At 34.1% G+C, this 26,315-nt stretch overlaps 2 protein-coding genes across 7 annotated transcripts in view; one reads left to right on the top strand and one right to left on the bottom strand.

Moving 5' to 3' along the window:
- The window catches only part of Dipk2a (divergent protein kinase domain 2A), a 20,759-nt gene extending 20,185 nt beyond the window's left edge, over positions 1–574 (bottom strand). Inside the window, exon 1 of the mRNA XM_033759737.1 lies at positions 527–574. The gene's annotated coding sequence lies outside the window, so the exon portion shown is untranslated. The remainder of the gene's footprint in view (positions 1–526) is intronic.
- Positions 575–2,028: 1,454 nt separating this feature from the next.
- Slc9a9 (solute carrier family 9 member A9) overlaps positions 2,029–26,315 on the top strand; it is a 671,333-nt gene continuing 647,046 nt past the window's right edge. For 4 of the 6 annotated variants that reach the window (XM_010608160.3, XM_010608159.3, XM_010608155.3 and 1 more), the window contains exons 1-3: positions 2,029–2,464; positions 8,427–8,523; positions 15,677–15,781. The gene's annotated coding sequence lies outside the window, so the exon portion shown is untranslated. Of the gene's footprint in view, positions 2,465–8,426; positions 8,528–15,676; positions 15,782–26,315 lie in introns of all 6 variants that reach the window. The other 2 variants (XM_010608157.3, XM_010608158.3) reach the window with 2 other exon arrangements.

Raw genomic sequence — 26,315 nt, 5'->3', positions numbered from 1 at the left:
TCCGGGAGGGCGGAGCTCGAGCGTTGTGGGCGGGGTGAACGCGAGGTCTCTGGAGGAGAGACTTAGTATTTGGTGGTTGTTGAGTCTTCCAGGGCCCGGCCTGTTGCATGGCTATTGTGGGAAGGCCCTCTAAAGGGAGAGGGGAGGGAGAGAAAGGAACTGGAAAAATCTACTGTAGCCCCATCCCCTGAGAGGGGCGCGCGGGGCGGAGCCTGGGTGGGCGGTGCCTCCTCCGGGGCGGTACGAGTGTGAGGAGGGGGGCGGGGCCTGGCTGAGAAGCGACGCTAGGAACCCGGCCCGGGGTCCCGCGCCTCACTGGAGGCGGGGCCAGTGGGAAGACGCGGGGACGGTTTGGGTTGTGGTGGACTGCGTCTTTGGTGTCTAGTCTGCGGAGGCATTTTAAAGTCCTGAACCAGCCCAGGAAGAAGTCCTCAAGACTTAAAGGGAAAACAACATGAAAAGGAACTTGGCGCGCCCTAATCGCCGCGAAGAAGCTGGGATGAGCAAGATTGCATTTGCTGCTTACCTGCTTCGCCAGCCGAGCCCTGAAGTAGTTTTCTTCTGGGCTGAGTGAATTCTCCTGGCTGCCTGGGAAGGGTCCCAGTGGGGCTGGCGGGCTCCCCCGCCCTGCAGGGCTCCTGCCCTGCTAGCTGGCTGGGACGCGTTGCCGTGGCGGTAGCCATGGGGACCAGAGCTTGCTGGTGCTCCGATTCACACGAGATTGCGAAAATAACTTGACAGTGCTGAGCTAAAGCGCTTTATTACAAGTTTTAGGAGGCCTATACTCCACCGATAGCTGCGATGTTTCTTATTATAATGCTTTTTACTTTTAGTGCTAGAATGGGTAAAATGAAGAATGAAGGTCTGATGGATCAGGTGGTTCCTGATAACGTTATTAAATGTCTACGTCTTCACTGAAGTAATTTTAAGAGTCGAACAATTATTTAGGAAGACCATAATACCTGGCATGCATAGGTTAACTCTGCAGAGACTTAATAAGCAGTAGCTGTACCAGATTATCAAATTCGTTTGTCTGAATTCTCTGTATTGTTTGATTATAAATCACCCTCATTGAGGGTGAGGTGGTTTTGTCCTCTGTGATCTAAGAATCCAAACTTTGAAAACAAAATCTTAAACTATTCATACCTTAAAATTGTATAGGTCCCTTTTGAAGAATTACTAGTCTGTACAAATTAGATTTTGAAAAATACATGCTTTGCATCTAGGTAGCTCACATTTGTTTAAAAGTGATGTTCTTTTCAGTTAAATTTTCTAGACATTTATCAAGATAGTCTTCAAGAATTTAATACATTAAAGAAAAAGTCGTAGAACCATATGAGATAAACTGTTCTAAAGTACCCTCTGAGGAATTAGAAAAAGATCAGTCAGTGAATGTTAATATATATGCCTCACCTTTGCTGTAAAATACAGAATGCTTTTGGCTAGTGGATCATTGACTTATCCAAAGTTTTTTACCATTATTTTAAATAATAGCAAATAATACAATGTTCGATGCATTGTAAAATGTCATCTTACAAATATCTTGTCATTGCTTTAAATGTACCTACTGGAATTAAGTACTGTAACATGTAAATACTGATCTATTTTTGTAGTTGAAGTTTTATATTGTACTGTCTGGATACGTTTTTGTTGTCATAAATGGGGAAATGGGGTGCTATTGGCATCTAATTAGAAGAGACCAAGGGTGCAGCAAAAAATCCTACAGTGTACAGAACAATCCCTGAAAACGAGGAATTCACTCACCAAAAATGTCAGTAACATGTAGCTTGTTTTCAGGCAAAAAAAAAAAAAAAAAAAAAAAAAGTCTTATTGGTTATCATAGTTACACCAAGTAATAAATGTATATTTAATTTTTTTCATATCTTCTGACCACATTGTTCTAAATGTTAAATCAATTTGGAGGAAAAAATTTTATTACTACATAAATATCCCAGTTTTGAATAATTAATCATAGATATAAGATTTTATTGAAATACATTTCTTCATGAGATTGGAAAAGTTCTTTACCTAGTCATTAGAATTATATTTTCATATTGCTTTTTTTTGTGTGCCTTGGCAATGAGTGTTCTGTTGCAGCATACTCATTCTGCTTCTGGATGGGTAAGAGAGATTCTTTTTGTAAAAGTTCAACTCCCACTGTACCAAATTGCCCAGAGCAGTTTCTGAAATATATGATTGTTCCATTACTAGTTGTTATATAGATGGATAAACAATTGAAAGGATGAATATTTCAAGAGTAAATGTTATAATAATCCAAGCTAGAAATGATGGATATTAGCATTAGATTAAATGTTATCATAGTAATCCAACTAGAAATGCCAGGCAAAAACTTATATGTTTTGTATATACAGTATTCTGCTTCAGAGCAAAGGAAATTTACTCAAGATTTGGATGTAAAAAGGAAGCATCTGATATCACTGCATGCCTGGTGTCCTAAACAACTGTAAGTTACAATTTGTCTAAGTCTTTGGGGGCTATTGTAACAAAAATTGTCATAGATTAAATAATTTAGAAACACTGTTTTTCTCAGTTTTGGAGGCTGTAAACTCCAAGGTGAAGGTACTTGAAAAATTTGATGTCTCCTGATTCATGGATAAGCATAGTCTTGCTGTCTTCACATGACAGGAACACAGAAACTGAGATTTCTTTCATAAGGATACTAACCACCTCCAAAACATCCTACCTCTGGATACCATCACATTGCGGTTAGGCTTCAATATATGAATTATGAGGTACACAAACATTCATACTACAGTACCACTTATTGACATGAGAGAGACTCAGAGGAATAGGCTGAGGAATATGCAAGTATAATTCTTCTGTCCATTATCTTTAGTGGCACATTTGTGTTTCTAAATATAATTTTCTGTTGAAATCTGTTCTTACCTATCAAAATATAAATAATACTATATATTACTTTCAATTTAATTAAAAGATCTAAATAGTCATTTTCCCTCAAAATTCTGGGATGTTTCCCTTGTTCTAGTTTCAACTCTTAACAATATTAATTGAAACCCTTCTACTACCTTCTACTAATTATCTGTTTTGTGTAGGAGATTGAACCTTAAACTTAGGGTTTGTTGCTAAAGGTTTTTCTTTAAGCTATTGAGTGTTTAAAATACATCTTATTGTATTTTAAACCAACAGTTCTATATATAGGTATTTTCTGGTTTCAAACAGTTGTCTCTGCTGGTTGTAAAATTAGAATTGTCAAGCTCATACCAAATCTATGAATTTACTTGCAATAATTGAATCATAAGTTTTCTGCTTTGTTGAGAATAAAGGAAATTAGTTCAAATACAAATGCAATTATTATAATTCATTATTTATAATTCAGATTATCATGTAGTGTGAATTTTCCACGTTGGCTTAGGTTAATTCAGAGAAATACATTTTTCAGTATATTTTTTAAAATTTGTTTGGTTCAGCAGAGCAAACAGTATCTGCAGAATTGTCATTTTCAGTGAAAGATCCCCTTGTTAAGATCTTTTAAAAAGTTAACCCAAGTATAACTGTATGAACCTATGTAAATTAACATTTTTATGTGTCTTATGGGCAGACCTTACATGGATAGGTTAAAGATGTTCTGTCTTCAACCTAATGGCTCTATAGTTTGTAAAAATCAGCCAACAGCTGAAGGAGGTCAGTAATTTTTCTATTTAAGTATCAAATATAATGTGTATTGAGTGTTCACAATTATTTGTCCAGCAATACCAATTTTGTTTTTTTCTTGTGAAGACTTTTTTATAAAGTTGAGTTCCTGTTTTTTAAAAATTAAAAATTATAACAATGCCTTTCTCATAATATTCTAAAACTATTACAGATGCAAGTTAAAGGAAACTGTAAAAAATAGAATATATTATGTTCAAAGATTAACAGATTTAAAATTATAAAGATGTGAGATATAAAGATTCTAATTTATAATTCAACAACTCCTGACACACTCCAAGCAGGTATTTTTAAAATTAAATTGGCAAACTGAAAACTTATATAGCTGTACAAAGAGCCAAAAATAATCAAACCAGTCTTGAAGAACAATGCTGCAGGTTTTAACCTGATTTTGGTTCTGTCATAACAAATCAGTAATTAAACAATGAGATAGTCATGCAAATTAGAAAAATAAACCAATGGAATCAAACAGAGAATCTAAAAACAAACACAGATCTGTTAGTGTGAATTTAAAATTTTAAATTTTTGGCAAAATTGATGTAGCAGTGCAGTGGGAAAAGGTATTCTTTTCAACATATGATGTAAGATCACATGAATGTCATATGGAAAAGCGTAAGAATCATGCGGTAATGCACACAAAGGTAGAAGTGATTTGCTGTCCAAATAATGAATTTAAGTTTCAGGTTCTCTGTAAGTCATGGCACCCTGTAAGTCAGAGTTCCTGGGAGTATTGGGTTCTGGGTACAGAAGGAAAGCCAACTTTCAGTCAGAATTATTTCTCTAAAGATACTTCTGAAGAAAGGGACCTGGATATTTAACCCTCACATAGTTTGTGAATTTTTTCTTGTTCTACATTAAAATTGACTTTGTATTGAATACTGTATTTATTGTTTTAAATATGAACCATCACTACCACTTTCCCTAATGTATAAATTTTAGATCTGAGAAATTTAGATCTGCTTCTGAGGAGTCAGAAGAGTTCATTCCAATTTTTTGTTTTCTTTTTCTTTTTTCTTTTGTCTGTTTTGTTTGTTTTGTCTTACCATTAACATCAGATTCAGTTACAGTATTTTGCTTGCAGTAATAGACCTATGTATTTTTTATTTAAGGAAATGACCAAATAATCACTGTTATTATTTCAGCCAAAAGTGTGCTATGACAAAAAGCAGGTATTTGAGCTTACAACTCAAAAGAATTGAACAAGAGCTTTTCTGAATACATTGTACTTCAGTATGCAGAAGTAATTTATGGATACTTTCCATTCATCACATAGAATGTTAAAAGGATCTGTCCTTAATATAATTAATTGATTTTTATTAAGTTTTTTAAAACATTCTTGAATAAAACTGTCTCTTCTTCTGTATGTAGAAGGAAGAAAACAAGGATTTGAGTCATGCTAGCAGTCCTACTCCCCACTGCTTTTGAATCAATACATATGTTAATACAGGTGTCTTAAGATAAACTATGATGTTTAAAAACTTTGAGCATAACTTGTGCTTAGTTCAGGCAGTCAAATAGAAGATCTTATTTGATGATTAGTTGGTGCTAATGCCAGGCAGACACAAGTAAAAAGCAAATGTAGTATAAAATCTACATATCTATTTTTAAGGAGAAATCACAATTCTGGTCATAAGGCCTTAACCCAGTCTTTATGTTTTAGTGAAGTTTTTAATTCATTTGAAAAATAGAACTTCATGATTTATTTTAGTAACTTTTCCTGCAGCAGCAATTCCTTGTAAACTATACTTTTGTGCATGCACCAAACACAAGTAATGCTTTATAAAAACTAGTTAAAAGGAGTTCTTAAAAACCAAAACAAGGAGGCAAAAATATTTTGAGAGAAAGTGATAAAATAGGAAAGACTCAAGATAGGAAAATTGAAGATACAGATAAGTGAGTCAATAAAAAAACCATATCTAGAAAATAGAATATTTAAAATTTGCTGAAAATTACATTGTAAATTATACATTAAAAGAACACACTATAACCTAGAATATCAGCTAAAAACAACAACTGAAACAAAGACATACTCTGACAAAGTCAATAAGCTTGAAATAAAGAAGAAAAAATGGGAATTTAGGAAAAAACAGCACATTTTATAAGACCATCAAAATTATCTTTAGATGAGATGTAGAAACAACTTCAGGCATATTAACTGCCTTTTGAAAAAAGGCCCATACACCTTTCCTGAAGGAAAGAGTCTCTTTAATAAATGGTGCTGAGAAAATTGGCTTTATACATGTCAATAATTGAACCTAGATCCATATCTCTCACCATGCACTAAACTAAAATTAAAATGGATTAAAAATTTAAATGTTAGAAACAATCTGCTGGAAGATATAATAGATAAAACTCTTGAACATATAGGTGTAGACAAAGGCTTTATGAATAAAATAGTGATTCCATGGGAAATACTGTAAAGTATCAACAAATTGGTCACATCAAATTAAGCTTCTGCACAGCAAAGGAAACCACTAACAGAGCGAAGAGAGAACATACAGAATGAGAAAAAATTTTTGCTAGCAAATCCTCAGAGGTATAATATCTAGAATAGATAACTCAAAAACAGTAGACCCTCCTGCTTTAAAGACCCAATCCAAAAATGGCATCTGAAATGAATAGACACAACTCAGATGAAGAAGTACAAACAGCCAATAAATGCATGAAAAAATGCTCAGTATTGCTGGCCATTTGAGAAATGTAAATTGAAAAACAACATCAAGATTCCATCACACCAGAAAGAATGGCTATCATCAAGAAATCAGCTAACAGCATATGCTGGTGAGGCTGCAGGGAAAAAGGAACCTTTCTCTATTGTTGGTGGGAATGTAAATTGGTACAACCACTATAGCAAGCAGTATGGAGATTCCTCAAAAAACTAAAACTAGGGAGATCATTTCATCGAGCTGTTCCCCTGATAGCTATCTTCCTGTAGCACTTAAGGTCATCATAAGATAGTGATATATACATACACATGTTTATAGCAGCAGAATTTATAATAGCTAAATCTTAGGCACAGCCCATATGCCAATCAACAGATGAATGGATACAGAAAATGTATTTATATACAATGGAATACTGTTCTGCCATAGAGAAGGATAAACTTGAGACATTTTTAGGTAAATGGATACATCTCAAGAGCATAATCTTTAACCAGTCACATAGGTTTAGATGCCACAGTGTTTCTCTTGTGTGAGAAACCCAAAGTATAAATGATATGAAGAAGTAGGATGAAATTTTTCAACTGGGAAGAGAACAGCGATGGGAGAGGGGGAGAGAAGGAAGGGAAAAGGGAAGAATTGGAGGAAACAATCAAAATAGAGCTTTTGTGAATGGAAAAGTCCAAAAATTTCTGAAGAGGCTACAAAAGATGAGCTAATTTGTTCTGTTCTCGATATCAGAACATGTAGTTGATATTTTATATCTCTACAGAGTATGAAGGTAGGATCTTCAAGGATGGTTTCTTCTGTGCGGTCTGATTCTGGCCAAATCCTACCTATCAGCTATTTTAAGATTCAGGTGAATGGATAATGAAATCTTCCTGGGTAGTGCAATAAACAAACTATTTTCATTTACCTTTTTCTGTTATTTTAGAGGTTCTCAATGCCTTTCCAACAGTCTTTTAACTATGAACTTGTTGCTAATGCTTGGTTACTATTTCTGTTACTAAATATATCTTACTTGTTGCTATGTCCTGAAACCTCTTTCAAATACTTTTCTTCAACCTAGGTTCCACATTAAGATTTTATTTCTCATAAAATTAGGATAGGGGGTTTTACTTAAAGAATCTGTGGCTATCATTTTTATATTTTTGCATAAATTGTTGGTAGCAGCTGGGGAAGTACCAAATTATATCAATGAATTAAAATAGTTTTGAGCAGTAAAGTAACACCACACTATTTCAAAGTTCTATTGAACGGATCTAAAATCTTAGCCTTAGCCAAATCATTGCTGACAGAATGATGGATGTTATACCCCTTTAAGAGTTTCCTTATGGGATTATTTAAAATTCTCCATGTCTCTTTCCTCCATCTGTTTGGAGTGTGTGTATTACCTTGGCCCAAATCAAATATTACTTTAGAAGTTTGGGCATTGTCTTTTAGGCATTTGGCTCTGGTAAAATTTGGAAGAACATTATTGGATATTAAGTCTTACAACACTGGCTCATATTTTCTAAGACCACTTGCCACTTGATTCCATAGCTAGTATCATTCTTTTGTTCCCTTAAAAAAAAGGCTTTATTATGGAGCGCAAAACTTTTCACTTAAAGATTGCACAGTCTGATTCATATTAGTTTTCTGCTCCTGCTTTGGTATCTTTTAATCTGACAGTTCAGTACACTAGAAGTTTTAAATTCAAAGTGTTACCAGAACTCTATTGCCCCTGAAACTTTGCCTTTCTTGAAGTCTTTGGCATTCTTTGTCTTGTAGATGTAAAACTCCAGTCCCTTGTTTACATCACACCAATTCTGTGTTTATAATCAAATATCCATCTTTTGTCTCTTGAAACTCCAGTTTTCACCAGTAGAAGTTAAAAGAAGGAACTGCAATGATTTGAATGTATTCCTTCCCAAACTTTCCAGTGATAGTATTAAGAAACAGAATTTCAGAAGTGTTTAGGTGTTGAGGGCTTCATCTTTGTGAGTGGGATTAGCTGCTCGTGTAGAAGAGAAAGTTTACCCCTGTTGCTTTTCTACCTTTCCCTATGTGAAGACACAATATTCCTCCCTTCTGTAGAATACAACAGAGTTCCATCTTGGGATCAGAGAATATTGCTCAACAGACAGTTGAACCTGCTGGTACACTGATTTTGGAGTTTCTAGCCTCCAGAACTGTGAGTAAGTTTCCATTTTTTTATAAGTTTCTCAGTCTGTGGTATTATACTACAACAGCAGAAACAAATAGAAGTAATAATGAGTGGTGCCATTCCCATGTTTTCCTTCATTTAAATCAGAATTCAATATATGATGGTGTTTCTACCCTAACCAAAACTAACGGCAAACAGAGTAAAAATGGAAATCCTATTACAGTTTAATACAGCAGTTTCTTAACACTCTAAATGATGACCGACAATAGCACTTTGCTGACTCATTCTCTTTTAAGAACATGTAATAGTTATTCATATAGTTATATATTGCTTACACTGTACATTTTAAAGGAGAGTGGAGTTGCAGTGTATTTGTGCCTTAGTTTATTTTACACCTCTTTTCTTTTTCCATCAATGGTAACTTTTTAGTCTTTTATCTCAAATATCTCACTTTATGAGAGAGAAAAAAGGATAAATTCAATCATATGAATAGCTCAAGAAAAATAAATAGCACCACAGAAAGTGAAAGAAAAGAAAAAAGGTGAGGTTCTTTAAAGCACTTTGTTCACTGATATATTATAGTGAGGTTAGCATCATTGCCATTCGCTTGGGTTCTTGAGTACCAGATATATGACATTTGCTATTAGGACGAATGGAGATAGTACTCCATGATTTATTGTACTTTTTTCATGTATGATTTTTATTATCAAATACTTTTTGCATAGATTATTTCACTTATCACAAATATCTTTGAAGTAGATTTAATACCTTTTTTATAAATAAGGAAATTGAGGTTAAAGGCAGTTATAGAATTTGTCATTGATCAATACATAACTAATTTAATGACAAAATTGAAAAAAGTAAACTGTATCTTTTACTATAACAGCATTCTGACAACTGTACAAATAAAATGTATTCTGATGACAATTAGAATTTACTTAATTTATTTAAATTCTTTTAACCTATCAAAAATAATTTACTTGTATTAACTCTAGTCTGAAAACTAGAATTGCTTAAAACTACATTTTATTTATCATTTATATTAAATATACTGCCAGATTGTTTGAAAAGTAAAATACTTGATAAATAATTTTAAGGGAAAAACTATAACTAAGTCTCTTTTAGGTGTAGACCAGAAATATCTAATGAAACATCCAATATAATTTTCACAATTATTTCATGAGTACATCTCAAGGACATTTTACAAAATTGTAGGCAGCTGTGGTTCCTTTTATACACATTTTCTGTACTAAAGGAGTATAAGTCATCAGGTGCCAGTTGTAGTTTAGAAGGTCACAGGTGTAACTTCGAGAGTAAGACTGAAAGGGAATGACTGCCCATTGTTTAAAAACAATCTACTATGTTAAACCTGAGGGGAAGAAAAAGCACACTTTCATGAATAGCTGATGATCTGCTTTTCTGATCTCCAGATATGTATATTTGCCATAGTGACTGATCCACTAGGATGAATATTAAATACCTCACACTTGATATGGCTCTACCAGAACTCTTGAATCAGCTAAATTTCAGAGCATTCTTATTTCTTCTGTCCTTCGCATTCTGCATCCAACTTATCACTAAGAAACTGTTGGATTTATTTTTAGAATCTATCTTGTGTCCATCCACTTCTTGAAATCTTGATTGCTATCACTGTAAAGTCGCCATTATCTCTCTCCTGAACTTTGGTGATAGAGTAGTTTTCTAAATGTCTGCCAGCCTCTATTTAGCATTACCCTACCAACCAGCCTCTACATGAAAGCCAGAGTGATAATTTTGTAATATAAATTGCACCATATCTGTTACCTCACAGCCCAAAACTTTTCAATAGTTACATTGCATCATTTCTAGAATGTGACTCAATGCTCTCATCTTGGCATATGGGCCAGCGTTCCCTTTTCTCTGGCCTGGTCTAATACTGCTGTCTCCCTACCTGCCCTGTAGAGACACGCTATCTTTCTGCTTTTACAATACCAAGCTTGCTCAAGCTTGAATGCTTTTCCACTTGGTTTTTTATACCTTTCCCTGGAGAACTTTGCATGATTCAGTTCCTCAATCATCATTCAGGAATATGGTCAGGTGTCCTGTAAAGAGTTTTCTTTGATCATTGTATCTAAAATGTATGGCTCCTCACTACTCAATTCCTTTTTATCTCTTGATTTATTTTCTTCATAGCAATAACTTGTTTTTTGTCTCCATATTAATTATCTTTTTTGGAGCTTTGTATTTTTCATGGCTTCATCCTTAGTATCTGGTGCAATTCCCAATGCTTAGACAGAATAAACATTTTTGAGTAAATGAATGAATACATTTATTTAAGTCTTCATTCTAAAGCTGAGGCAAAAATAGTTTGATTTTAATATAAGGTATGTTAAAATAACTTGTTTAGCCCATTGTTCTTAGTACTTTCTGGAAGTCCCTCTTTTTTTGCAAACATCTTAAATTATAGTATTGTGTCTCCCTCAATATCGTTAATCTATTAAAAACTTTAATCTTTCATGGTCATTTGGCTCTGGGGAAAAGCCATAAATCGCACAGTGCCAGATCAAGTGAATAAGGTAGATGAGAACATACTGTCATTTACGTGTCTTTCTGTTGGATGACATGGAACAACGGGATTGTTGTTTTTGATCACACATTTTAAAGACACGAAAGAGGACTTCCAGATCTGATTCAGGATGTGGCAAGAATGAGTGTGTTCAAAGTGAGGAATATTTTGAAGGAGATTAATGGCAATGTGTCTTTTTTACTGTACTAATTTTTAAATTGTAAACAGTGTATATTTTGATCAGCTTTTGTATAAAATATTAGCTTAATAAAAGATTATTTTGCTTTGGAAAAGGGAGATTAATGGCAATGTGTCTTTTTTACTGTACTAATTTTTAAATTGTAAACTGTATATTTTGATCAGCTTTTGTATAAAATATTAGCTTAATAAAAGATTATTTTGCTTTGGAAACTTTTCTGTCAGATAAAATTTTATGCAAATTTTTGATCTGCTGAGAAACCATTCAAATGCACAGCTGGTGGCAAGTGCAGGAATTACAGTGATAACCCTAACAAAACAATTTGCCTCATCTATAGCACATTAGAATCACCCAGAGAAATTATAAAACTTTTGACTCAGGACAAACTACTCCAGAATATATAATTTAGAGCCTTTCAAGTTTGAATCTGGGATTCCCTTAACTATTTTTTAAAGATTCCCCATCTCATTACAATAAACAACCAAGACTGAGAACCACAATTTATGCAGTAGGGTGTTTTTTGTTGTTTTTGCATTTGTTTTGCAAAACAATTCACAGTGTTGACAATAGTATGGAGATATTCAAATACTTGTTAAATGAATTAGTCAGTGAATTAATGAATCAATATAGTATTGATAGCCAGTTGAACTCATGAACACTACTTGAAAAACACCTAAAGAACAGGGTTTACTGATGAAATTGCCAGATTTAGCAAATAAAAATATAAGACTCCCAGTTTAATTTAAAATTTAAATAATAGACATTTTTAAAAACAACATATGTCTCAAATACTCCATAGGGTATAATTATACTAAAAATGTGTTCATTATTTATGTGTAATTCAAATTTAACTGAGTGTCAGTTTATTTGCCAACTCTCCTGTTGAAGGAACAGTAGAGATTCTCTTATGAAAAGGATCATGTTATTAAAAATGCGAAAGAATTCATTGTTGAAGTGTTAATCTCTTCTATCTTTTATATAAAGCTATCATAAAAATAGTGTATTATCCTTAAAAATGGAATTAATTTTTCTTTTAAAAACTTTTAACACAGTAATCAAAAAATGAGATGAATTCTTGTACATTATAGATCCTTCAAGTAAGTTTAGAATTTAAATTCTCCAGTACTTGTTTTTAAGTTATCAAACATCATACACTAGAGTGGAAAAAAAGGAAAATTTGGTGTTTTTAGGACCTACTATCAGCATGATCTATGAATCATGGACTACATCACAAATGATATATTTCAAATTGTCTTTAGGGCCCTAAAAAAGTATGAGAAAGTCATCAATCCTTCAAGCTATAGGCCTTTATTACTTCTTACCTATATATTCTGTTCATTATACTAATCAGCTAAAACAAAATTGACATGGCAATAATGAATAAGACCTGACTTTAATTCTGGGAAAATAAAATTATTGGAACAAATTAGGTGAATAATTTGTTATCCAAGCAGAAGCCTCAAGGCTACTTTTTCTCATAGGGTCCATAAAAGTTCCTTTGCAAATGTCAAGCAAACACCTTTCTACCACCAGGTGGCATGCTCACATGTTCAGAACTCCAATGAATGACCCAAAGATGGATCACTATAGTTCTTTATGAGTATGAAAAGAACAGAGTAATGAAGACGAAAAATCATCATTCACAGTACTAACATTTTCCTTTCCCAACCAGATGGCAAAGAATAGTCAGAATCTGTAATGTAGCTTACATAGAGTTAGATCATCAACAGATATTTGACGTACTTAAACTCTTTTATTGTTTAAAGACATTCTCATTAACACTTGTCGAAATGTTATAATAAAACGTATTTGGGGCAATATTCCTTGTTATATATAATTTCTTTGCAGAAATTATAATGATTGATGGCCATACAAAATTTAAAAATCAGAAGATTAAAAAGGTCTGTCTAAATAGAAATTCTGATATACTATCCCATACTATTGAGACTGTTTGGGAAAAGGCAAAGTTAGGCAAGCTGTATCTCTAAGCACTGTGTGGTATCATTACAAGAACCTAGAACCCAAACTCATTTTTCTGACATAAAGTACATCTGGCATTATATTCTCATAAACATTGCTACACCTCACTTTTACAGAGTTTGAGATGACAGTGATTGGCTTTGTCACTTCTTTCCCCTTCTTTTACAGTGCTTGGGATTGAACCTAGGATTGACCTATATTCCCAGCACATTTTTTATTTTGAGATAGTGTTTGACTAAGTTGCCCAGGCTGGGCTTGTACTTGGAATCTTCTTGCCTCAGCCTCTTGGAGTGCTGGAATTAGAGGTATGTGTCACCACATCCCCCTTGGTTCTGTCAGTTCTTAAAAGCACCCACTATCTATGATATTTTACCCAGAGGTGAACATTACCTTGGAATATGAAATTTCAAATTTTATTCTGCTAAAGATTGTGCTGGGAGAGTGAATTATGTGTGGAGTGCTTAGCTCTATTTTGACTGTTAGAAATTGCCTTCATATTTACTTTGTAATTGAACACAGAGTGGCTCAGACAAACTAGAAAGTAGTTGAGTCTGCTCTCAACCCTTAGTCTGTTTTCAAAGCCTCAGAACCTCTCAAGGCAATCTATCTGACTCTTCTTATACAGTATTTCTAACCAAAGGCCATTCTGACAATAAGAGATCTGACATCAAGAGACCAAGTAACATGTTTTTATGTCAGTTTAAACACTGGGATGGAACACTCCTCATACTACTTCACTAGATACTCTTCCATATAACTGAAAGATTCATTGTTTACTCTGAGTTTCAAGACCTTTTCTAAACATAACAATGATATATTCTATCATTCAATGAAAATACAGACATTGTGTAACCAAATAAAGAAAAAAGACTTTCATATTCCCTAAATTCTCTAAAATCTCTTGACATTGTTAGAGACTTGTTTATACTTCTTAGTTTCACTTAAAAAGAATTAGAAAACTGATATTTTAAGCTAGAGGTTGTTTTGTTAGAGATGATAGATAAAATTATTTTTACTTGTAAGCTTAATTTTCATCTCTAGTGTTTGTAAAATGTACCTGGATAAATATAATACATCAATCAATTGGTATTCCACATGTTGGAAATCATCCAGTTATTTGTGGTCTTGTAAAAATATATTTCCAAAACATTTTACTTTCGCCCTCTTCAGCTGCATGTGCTAGCCTAGCTATTATACTTAATTATAATATCCTTTTCTAACCTATATCTTTGCACAGAGAAAATACAATTCTAAAAATTTAAATTTTAAGGGACTTTGAAAACATTCTGGAAAATCAGAATGGAACAAAAGAAAGGTCTGTCTAAATTGAAGACTGACAAACTTTTTCTGTCCTGGATCAGATAGTAAATATTTTAGGATTTTCAGTCCATAGGTTCATTCATGGAACTATTCAGCTTTACTTTTGTTGCCTGAACAGGTGTGGCTAGATTTCATTAAAACTTTATTTACTAAAGAAAGTGCCATAGGCTGCATTTGGTTGGCCCTGGTCTAACCAAACTGACAATAACTGACATTCTATTTTGCATAGTAAGTAAACATTTGCCATCATAGATTAGAGAGGAAATTCAAAAATTGTGGCATCTGTCACTCTTTAGTTGGCTTTGCAGATGTGCTGGTTATGTTGCATTTGTACAAGTTTCCCTTCTCTCCCTGCTATACCCTCTTGTCTCCTCGGAGGGTAACCGCAGCACACTGCACCACCCTCAAGTATTTGGTTAACATCAGCAAGAGATAAGAAGCCAGAAAGACAGAAATTCCTCTAACTCTGGAGAAGCTTTACTAAGTTAGATACTTCATTGCCTGCCAAACCTGAACTACTGTCACTTAAGGACATTCCATACTGTACATGAATCTTTTCCTTCTCCTATAGACTAAAGTTTCTTTGCTTCTGTATCTATCCTTGTAAGTCAAGGTTCTTGCAGATGCTCATTTAGAAAACACCGGATGAAATCTGTTATGTTCCTCAGAATGGAATTTCCCTTTGTTAGGATACTTTGCAAAATGCCTGAAAAAGTAAGGAAGGGATAAAGGTATCCCTTGAAACTCTTCTCTGTTTAAAATAAGGATTAAAAAAAAATCATTCTGGCAAATTCTATCGTGAAGATCATTATAAGGTCAGGCTGAATACTGGAATGAACAAAGGTTTCGGGTACAGAGTTGTATCATCTTACCAAATACTATTAGGGATTTAAAAACAAATGGTGTAATTTTATTTATGTTTGATAAGAGCTTACTATTCTAAAGACATTTAAAAGTTTCTCTGAATTGTCAGTATTGTACTATCCATGATATAATTAATTAATGATAAAATAGAATTCAGTTGTGTGATTTTTTTCTTATGTTTCATAATGACAATTAGAGATGTTACTGGTTTAACTGGAAAAAAATCATTTTAAAACTGTGTTCGTTAGCCATTTCTACTTTTGCATTTCTAGAAGTATGTCTTGGAAGACTGATCCTATGAGTCTATAAAAGCATTTGAACATGTTACAGCCTGATCTGAGAGTATGTCAATGCACAAGAACTAATTAAAGGATCAGGTAAGTATTTCAGTAACCTATCCAACATTCTTCATTAAATATTTCCAGTCCTACTGAACCGTGAAACCTTATTCTGAGACTGATTTATTACCTTTGGATGAAACTTGTTTTGGAATATCCTGGCATACTAGTTGGTTTTGATTATTAACAACATTGCTGCTAGTTTGCTGGTTATTTTTGAAATCTGTTCATTCGTTTAAAATTTTTGTTTCTCTTTTTTTTGCTCATTGAGTTTATTGGTACATTTTATGTATACAGTACAGTTACATTCATCAATGGGATCTTGTACCTTTACATGAGAGGTCTTGGTTCTCAATTTTTCCCCTTACCCCTGCCCTCCCTTCATCCCCTATTCACTTCCCTATTTACAAAGACTGTATTTCCATTTTTTCATATATTTTTTTCTTTTCCCTTATTTCCTTTCCCCTACCCTTCCCATTTTCCCTATACCTTTAGCACTTTTCTTCCTATTTTACATTATCAATTATACCATTAGGATCTTATGTACCATTATAGTTTTTCACACCAGAGAAACTTCCATATTTACACATGTGTGACTTATTTATTTCACTTAAGAGTATATTCTCAGTATGCATCCAGTTTCCTTTGAATGACTCTAATATGTCATACTTTATGGCTGAGTAGTATTCCATTTTATAGAAAAACCACATCTTCTTTATCCAGTCTCCAACTGATGGGCAAATGGGCTGTTTCCAAGTTATAGCTATTACAAACTCTGCTGCTATAGACATGGGTGCACATATATCACTGTGATATGATTCTTTTAATTCTTTTGGAAAGATACCCAGCAGAGGGATAGCTGAGTCAAATGGAAAATCTAGTCCCTGCTCCTTGAGGTATCTCCATATTGATTTCCACAGTGGTTACACCATTCTGAACTTGCACCAACAATGGGGAAGGGTTCCTTTCTCCCCACAACCCTGCCAACATTTGTTATTGGTTGATTTCTTGGTAGCAGCCATTCTTTGTGGGGTGAGGTGGAATCTCAGTATTGTTTTCATCTGCATCTCTCGAATGACCAGTGATGTGGAGCATTTTTTCATATTTTTACTTGCCACTTTTACTTCTTTGTCTAAGAAATGTCTCTTCATTTCAGACGCCCATTTTTGAATTGGGTCTTTATATTTGGGGGGCATGATTATTTTTTGAGTTCTTTAATATTCTAGATAATAGTCCTTTGTCTGAGGAGCAGCTGGTAAAAATTTTCCCCCATTGTTTTCTTTGCAATGCAGAAGTTTTTTAATAAGATGAGATCCTACTTGTTGATGCTTTCTGCTAGTTCCTGTGCTACTGAGGAATTTTTCATAAAGTCTTTTCTTACAACAATGTTTTCAAGAGTTCTGCCTAACTTTTCTTCCAGAAGATTTGGTGTCTCTTTTTTAATATTTAGATCTTTACTCCACTTGGATTTTACTTTAGTGCATGGTTAAAGATAAGGGTCTAGTTTTAATCTTTAGAAGGTTGAAATGCAGTTTTCCCAACACAGTTTATTAAAGAGGCTATCTTTCCTCCACTAAAGATGGTTGACTCCTTTGTCAAAGATGATTAAGCTGAGTACATCTGGAGTTGTTTCTGTATCTTCCAATCTATTCCACTGATCGTCAGATCTGCTTCTTTGCCAATACCAAGCTCTTTTTATTTCAGTGGCTTTGTAGTATAGTTTCAAATTGGGAACTGTTATACCCACTGTCATATACTCTGTTATACTCTGTTGCCTAGGAGGGCTTTTGCTATTCTAGGTCTCATGTCGTTCCAAATGAATTTTTGTATTATTTTTTCTAGTTCTGTGAAATATACTATTGGAATTTCGATCCACATTGCATTGAATCTGTATAGCAGTTTTGGTAGTATGGCGATTTTCACTATGTTGATTATTCCTACCAAGGAGCAGGGGATATCTTTCCATTTTCTTATATCCTCTTTGATCTCTTTTTTCAGAGTGCTGTAGTTTTCATTGTAGAGGTCTTTTGCTTCTTTCGTTAGATTGATTCCTGGATGCTTATTTTTTTGGATGCTATTGTGAAAGGAATTATTTCCCTAATTTCTCTCTCAGTGAGTCTGTTATTTGTGTACAAGAAAGCTATTAATTTTTGAGTGTTAACCTTGTATTCAGGTACTCTGCTGAAAGTGTCAATTAAGTTTACAAGTCTTTTGGTGGAATTTTTTGGCTCTTCAATGTAGAGTATAATATCATCAGCAAATAAGGACAGTTTAATTTCTTCCTATCCTGTCTTTATTGCTTTAATTTCTTTCTCTTGTCTAATTGCTCTGGCTAATGTTTCCAGAAGTATATTGAAGAGGAGTGGTAATAGTGGGCATCCTTGTCTTGATTCTCGTTTTAACGAAAAAGTTTTCAGTTTTTGGCCATTTAATATGATGTTGGCTGTTGGTTTTTCATAGATAGCCTTTATTAAGTTGAGATATAGACCATCTATTCCTTTTTTTTTTTTTTCAAATTTATTAATTTATTTTATCTTATTTTAAAATTCTCATATTAAGCCTTTAGAATTTACTTTTAAATTGATACATACAAAAAATGTAAACTTGTACACATTAACAGAATACCATATAATGTTTAAATCAGATTAAACATATCTTCTCATACATTTGTCATTTCTTTATGGTTGAAAACTTTAAAAAACAATTTCCTCTAGCCTTTTGAAATGTACAATATAATATTTTATCTATTTTTAAGAGTGAAGTTATGAGGTACTTGCTTTTCTGTGCCTGGATTATTTTACTTAATGCAATGATCTCCACTTCATCCATGTGGTTCCAAGCAACAGGATTCTTTCTTGTTTAATGAAAGGACAGTATTCCATTGTATTAAAGAAGCATTTTCTCATGGCAGAGGATGAAAAGGGAGACTTATTATTTTGAATACCCCCAAATCCAGGTCAAAGAGACCAGTTTAATCTTGTCCAATCTTGAATCATTTCCCTGTCCAAAAAAGAGATCCTAGTACCCTTGGACCCATACTGGTCATTCCTGAGCTGTATGTCCTAAGGCATATGAAAGGGGAGATGTCAGAGACCTGTGATCTGTGCAAGTAAAAAGCTGAATTCACATGAAGTACTGATAAAGCTAATTGACAGGAAAAGATGACAGATCAGATAGACCTGCTGAAAAAGATCTCAAGTAGGGACAAAGAGAGGAAGATCCAGAGCATCCTCAGTTTGAGGCACAGCAGGTATAGAAAGTCAAAAAGAAGATGAATATTAAAGAGATGAATAGGTTGGTGTGGTGATATGCCTAACACTCTAGGAGGCTGAGGCAGGAGGGTCATAAGTTCCTTTTTTTGCAAGGTTTTTATCATGAATGGGTGTTTAATTTTGTCAAGTGCTTTTTCTGCAACTTTTGAGAGAATCATATGGTTTTTATCCTTGACTCTGTTAATATAGCGTATAACATTTATTGATTTACATATGTTGAACCATCCTTGCATCCCTGAAATAAATCTGACTTGGTCAGGATGTATGTTCTTGATGACCCTCTGTATTCTCTTTGCTTGTATCTTATTAAGGATTTTTGCATCTGTATTCATTAAGATTGGCCTATTGTTCTCTTTTTTGGTTGGGTGTTTCCCTGGCTTGGGAGTCAAAGTTACAATGGCTTCCAGGAATGAATTTGGAAGTATTGCTTCCCTTTCAATTTCATTGAAAAGTTTAAAGAGTAGTGGCAGTAGTTCTTCTTTAAATGTCTTGTAAAATTCAGTAATGAATCCATCAGTACCTGGGTTTTTCTTTTTGGTAAACTTTTAATTACATTTTCAATTTCTCTGATTGTAATTGGTTTGTTTAGAATTTTTATATCTTCTTTGTTCAACTTTGGTAATTCATAAGTATCTAGAAATCTATGCATTTCTTCTGTGTTTCCCATTTTATTAGAATACAGGTTCTCAAAGAAGGTATTGATGATCCTCTGGATTTCTGTTGGATCTGTTGTGACTTTAACTTTTTCATTCCTAATTGCATGGATCTGAGCCTTTTCTTTCCTTTTTTTGTTTTTGTTTTTTTTTAATTTTATTTATTTATTTTTTGAGAAGGTTAGCTAAGGTTTTATCAATTTTATTTATTCTTTCTTTTTTTGGGGGGGGTACCAGGGATTGAATTCTGGTCCTTAGCTTACAAGGCAGGCCACCAAACCACTGAGCTAAATCCCTGGCCCTCAATTTTATTTATTCTTTCAAAAAACCAACTTTTCGATTCACTGATTTTTTTTGTGTGTGTGTATTTTCTTAGTTTCCATTGCATTGATTTCTTCTCTAATCTTTATGATTTCCTCTCTTATATGAGCTTTGGGTTTTTCTTGCTTTTCTTTTTCTAGGAGTCTAAGATTCATCATTAGGTTGTTTATTTGAGCTCGCTTAGTTTTCCTAGTGTGGGCATTCACTGCTATGAATTTTCCACGTAGAACTGCTTTCATTGTGTCCCATAGATTCTTGTATTTTGTATAGGTATTATCATTTATTTGTAAAAACTGTCTAATTTCTTAATTAATTTCCTCTGTGACCCATTTATTGTTCAGGAGGGTGTTGCTCAATTTCCATGTGTTTGTGAAGTTCCTACGGTATCTTATGCTATTGATCTCCAGCTTGATTGCACTATGATCTGATAATATACAGGGGATGACTTCACTTCCTTTGCATTTGTTCAAATCTGTTCTATGAGCTAGTATGTGATCTAACTTGGAGAATGCCCCATGTGCAACTGAAAAGAATGTATATTCTGATTTTGTGGAATGGAACACTCTGTAAACATCTATTAAGTCCATATGTTCAAAAGCTTGGTTCAGTTCTAGTATTTTGTTATTGATTTTTGCCTAGATGATCTGTCTGTTTGTGATAGTGGGGTATTTAGCTCCCGCACTACAATTGTATTAGTGCTTATTTGTTTTTTCATGTCATTTAATATTTGTTTTACATAGTTGGGTGCATTGATATTTGGTGCATTTATATTTATGATTGTCATCTCTTCCTCTTGTGCCCTTTACATGGCTACAGTGGCCTTCTTTGTCTCTCTTAATCAGTTTTGGTTTGAAATTTACTTTGTCTGCAAATAAGATAGCTACCCTACTTTTTTCTGGGCTCCTGTCATATAGAGAACTGTTTTCCATCCTTTCACTTTCAATCTTTGTGCTTCTTTTTGCACCAGGTCTGTTTCTTATATACAATATATTGTTGGATTTTGCTTCTTAAATCATTCTGCCAGTCTGTTTCTTTTGATTGGTGAATCAAGGTCATTGACATTGATGGTTATAGCTGATATGTACTGACTTATTATTGTCACACTATTGTCCATTTGTTGACTCTTTTTAATTTTTCCCCCTTTCCCTTCAGTTTCTTGCCTTGCCTATTTGATTTGCTGTGGTGGGCCTCATGGTGTTGTGACCTTCATTGTCTTTTTCTAGGATAATGTTTAGAATTTTTTGTAGTGCTGGTTTGGTATTCACAAAGTTTATTAGGTGTTCTTTTTCATGGAAGTATCTTATTTCCTCACCCATTTTGAAAGAGAGTTTTGCAGAATACATAAGTCTAGGTTGGAGGTTGTTTTCTTTTAGGACTTGAAATACCTCTCTCCAGGCTCTCGTTGACCTGAGGGTTTGTGTTGAAAAATCTTTTGTGATTCTGATGGCCTTTCCTTTGCATGTGATTTTTTCTTTTCTGTTACTACTTATAGTATTTTGTTCTTCTGTTGGGTTTCTAGGATATTGATTATTATATGTCTAGGTGTAGATTGTTTTTATCATAGCTAGTTGGAGTCCTATATGCCTCACTTATCTGTATGTCAAATTATTCCCCCTGTTTGGAATGTTTTCTATCATTAATTCTGTGAACAGCTTTTTAAAGTCATTTTTAAGTCATTTTTTTAAGATTGGTAGTCCTTAATCTATCACCTTTAAAACGTATGAAGTAAATCAAAACCAAGAAGCAGCCCAAAATATGTTTACAGTGAATAACCTCTTCAGTGTGGCATCTTTACACTTTAGGATGGGGGTTTAGACAGAGTTAGAACAAGAGGGGTAGATAGGTAAAAGAATTGGAGAAGGTTTCAAGTCAAGCCAGAGGACACAGGATGACCGCACAAACTTTAGGAAATGGGTGAAGACGAGAGGGAAAGACAGAGTGCAAGAATAAGGACAAGAATATAACAACTTAACAGTAATAGGGCTCACTTTCCTTTGAAACTATTGGCCCTGGAGTGAAGGAAAATGAGAGAAGAAAAGAAAATAAAGAAGAAAAAAACAATAAAAGAAGAAATCTGAGTTAGAGGAGGAACAGGAATGGCAAGGGAGATGAAGAATGATATGGGGGAGCAAGAAACTGAGTTGGAAAAAAAGGAAGAAAAAAACAATTTGCAGAGTGGAATGAGGAAAAGAAGAAAAAAATTTGAAGGGCCGTTTTCAGACTATATCTCTGCTCTCACAATAGACAATGTGCATAGACATATGCAAAACTAAATCCTTTAGTCTCCTCTAGCCAATGGCTGACCCCTGAGATTCAGGCTGAATTTGGGCTGCAAGGCCCAAATTGAGCTCCCTGACCTCCTGCAGGGTTGAACTCTGCAAGGTTCTACTGCAGGTTCCCTCTGCCCTTTCTCTGAAGATATTCAAAGTTCTCCTGGAAGGTGGTGCTCTCTCCAACTTACCAACTATGGATATCTGATGTGCCTTTATTGCAGTTGTTCACTTCTGTTCTATCTTCTGGAGCTCAGAAAAATGACCTTTATGGCCACCTGTGCCTCTGCAGAGTGGATCCGAGAACTGGCACAATCAGGAGGCCTGAGAGCAGGGGGAAGGATTGGATATTGCAGAAGCATCTGCACAGCAAACCAGTCCTCATTGGTTGTCTTGAGGCAGGCCTGAGTGAGGACGAGATCTCTGAGCAGCCATCCCGGAACTCCAACTTCCACCTTCCTGCTGGATGCGGGCTAGGGCCAGAGCATGGCTAACCAGTCCTCACCAGTTGTCTTGAGGCAGGCCAGAGTGAGGACACAATCTCTCCATGGCTGTACTGGACCTCTGCCTTCTGCTGGATCAAAATTTTTGTTTCTTAAAATTCTTACCTTTTAAAATATTTAGAAGGAAAAAAAATCATATCAAGGCATTTCCCCAAATGTCTATATATACAGCTTTTATCTAACCCCAAGTATTAGGATTGCTAAAGTCAGGTCTCTAATAATGCTTGAGAATAAATACTAAGTACTTGCTTCCAACATTCAACTCAGGAATCAAGAATTGGATGTATTTCTAACCCATCATTCAATTACTTGCTTTCTCTGTAATATTCACTTTTTATATTTAATGCCAGTGTTTACCGTCAGTAATTTGCTTAACCCCTAGATTATCCATTCCCCTAGATTATAAAATCCCTGATGGCAGACACTATAATTAATCATCTTTGTTCCTAAAATGATGTTAGTAGATACTTCAAGTGAATTATTTGGTGAATTCTATAGAAATAATTTGCATTCATATGAAATATTTAAGTAGTGTATGCTGGCACAGGTGTGTACCAATTCATGAGAGCAGTTTGTTAAAGTCTGAATAATTTTATAAGACAGTTGACTTCACAGCATTTTAATATTGGACTATGACGATACTATTTACATCACGGAAATTAGCAAAAGCTACCATCAAGGCTCCTCTGAATCCTGGAGAAACAGTTGGCAGATATTTACCAACATACCACTAAATATGACCTGTGTGTATCTATATATTTACTTATATTTGTTGTTTTTTCATTAAATAATTTAGCAATAATAAAATATTTTTGAATAAACTGCCTTGTTTCCTCATTTATATTTCAAGTTATCTGGGCAAAGTGCCAGTTTGGTTTTTGTTTTTGTTTTTTTCTTTATCTTTGCTGGCCTAAGTACCTAGGAACTTATATACTCAATAATTGTGTGTACAGGGATTAATGTCCTAAACAGTCATTGTAAATTTAACAGTGGCCATAGGTGGCCTGGGAGGGATTTGTCAAATGGAATGAAAAATGCAACAAAATCTTTTGATTTGACCTAACTGAGTTTTATATTCACAACTTTTATTATATCGTATTTTCCTTCTAACTTTATATTTATTCTCAAATTATAAATATATCAAAATAGTTGTATTAAAACCAATGGCAAAATCCTAGCTACAAAGTTGCAATTTCGACTTTGTGATAGTTAGACTACAAAGACATAGCTCTACTGTCACACAGCTGCAGCAAAGTTAGCTGGAGTTGTAGAATTCCTTTAAGCTTTTCATTTAAAATTTTTCTCTTAAAAATTCATTAATTTCTAAGAATATTAGTCAGCTAGTTATAGGCTAGTTTATTGCATAGGATGAGATATCCTTGCAGAATTTCAGTATAATACGGAAAATGCTACCTGTGTGATGTATCAAGCAGTATTTATGCTCGTGTTGTTAAGTAAAATTAATTTTGAAGCCAAAAGAATTTGACCCTAAAATTTCACATAAAATGCTTATTAAAAGTTTACATTAAATTATATTTTAAAGGGCAGTATATAAGATCTTGAGAGTAAAGTTTAATAAGTTTGTGCACACTGACAAATTTCTGTAACTATTACAAGATGAGGAAGAGAAATTGCCATCCTGGCAAAAGAAATTTCTCTTCTGCCCCCTCATTGGCAATACTCAGTCTCACAATCATTATTCTGGTTTTATCACCATAGATTAGCATTGTCTATAAAAGTCACATTTTATAATTTATTTTTAATCAGATTCATAGAAACTGTATATTTTATGGGATAATGTGTATGTTTTAGATACCTGTATACATTGTATAATGTTCAAATCAGGTTAAATATATCTTTTCATTTATCATTTCTTTGTGGTATAAACCTTCAAAATCCCTTCTGGCTTTCTTTTTTTTTGAGACAGGGTCTCACTATGTAGTTGAGATTGACCTGGAACTCACTAAATAGCCCAGGTTGGTCTTGAACTCACAGTGATCCTCCTGCCTCAGCCTCCCCCGTGCTGGGATTACAGGCGTGTACCACCACGCCCAGCCTCCTTCTGGCTTTCTTAAATTCACAGTATGTTATTATTATCCATAGTCACTTTACTGTGCAGTAACATAGCAGAACTTCCTACTCTTAATTATAACTTAGTATCCATTGAGCTACCTTTCTCCATTTTCCTCTCTACTTTCCCACCTATACCCATCATTTTACTCTCAATTTCTATGAGATAAATTTAGAGCAGACATATTTTTAATGATGCATTTTTCTTCAATATATACAAAGGAATGATTACTACTTGGCAACTAGTTTGGAACAGATTAATATAAAACATATTAATGAAGCTGAACAGGGTTGTTACTCATAATCCCAGCTCTCGGGCAGGCAGCATGACTGGGGAGATGCTAAGGTGGGAGGATCATAAATTCCAATTCAGCCTGGAAGTTTAGTGACTTAGCAAGACCCTGTCTCAAAAATTTAAAAAATAAATAAAGGGCTGAGGTTGTATTTCAGTGTTAAAGCCCTGGTTCAATACATAGTACTGGGAGGGGGAAAAAAAAAACAGACTGGTGATTATGTATATATTTTAATAAAGAATAAAGAGTGCCTGGCACTTATCATTTGGGTACCTGGCAATACTTTATCAAAGCAATTTTTAAAATACATTCTAATTCTTTAGGAGATGTCAGTAGCTACTAGATTTTATTTACCCTTTGCCTGCAATTCCATTATAAACAGTATCTGTTAGATTTTATCTACCTGTCCTGTATGAGTAGCTTTTTAATCAAAATAAAATTTTAAATATTCTTTCAAGGCATTGGTAACATCAGTAGAGAATCAGAAGTACAGATTATACATAAGAACTTCTTTCAAGAAATTTATAATCTAATAATGGTGGAGCTTATATGTCTTTTATTTTTCACCACTTTATGCTTTATTATGCTTTCCATCTTAATTTGTATGTTTAAACTCAGATATAGTTATAATATGGTTCTTCACAACCACTATTCTGTTGTTAATTCAGGCTAGTTTAAGAAGAAAAGAAAAAGAAAAGATATTTCCTTTGTAGGCCACAAGAATATAGTCACAAATCCAATACTTTTACCCAAAAGGAACTGTGTAGGCCCTGAACTGAGTGTTTCTGGGAAAAACATGAAAGGCATGATTTGAAACGAATAACCTCCTTGAAGTCAGCATTTTTTGAGTACTGCCTTCCTGGTCTGCTCCCTAATCCTGAATGTCATAGTTCCGCCTACACTTGTCAGCTAGGTCCAGGCCTGAACTCAAGCACATCCATATCTTTAGTTAACAGAATAAGACTAACAAAGGAAGAAAATGGAGACTCATCTTATATAAGAAATAAGCTGTTTTCTAAACAGTAACCAAAACATAAAAACTCAAACGTAAGTATGAAGGAATTATAAACATTATAAATGGGGCTATTATATATATATGTGTGTGTGTGTGTGTGTGTGTGTGTGTGTGTATAGTGTATATATATATATATACATATATATATACATCATATATATATATATATATGTATA

The sequence above is a fragment of the Fukomys damarensis genome, unplaced genomic scaffold, assembly GCF_012274545.1.
Source record: "Fukomys damarensis isolate Sample0158 unplaced genomic scaffold, DMR_v1.0_HiC HiC_scaffold_37, whole genome shotgun sequence".
Taxonomy (NCBI): Eukaryota; Metazoa; Chordata; class Mammalia; order Rodentia; family Bathyergidae; genus Fukomys; species Fukomys damarensis.
The sequence above is the reverse complement of the archived record's forward strand: the minus strand, read 5'-3'. Positions and strand labels throughout refer to the sequence as shown.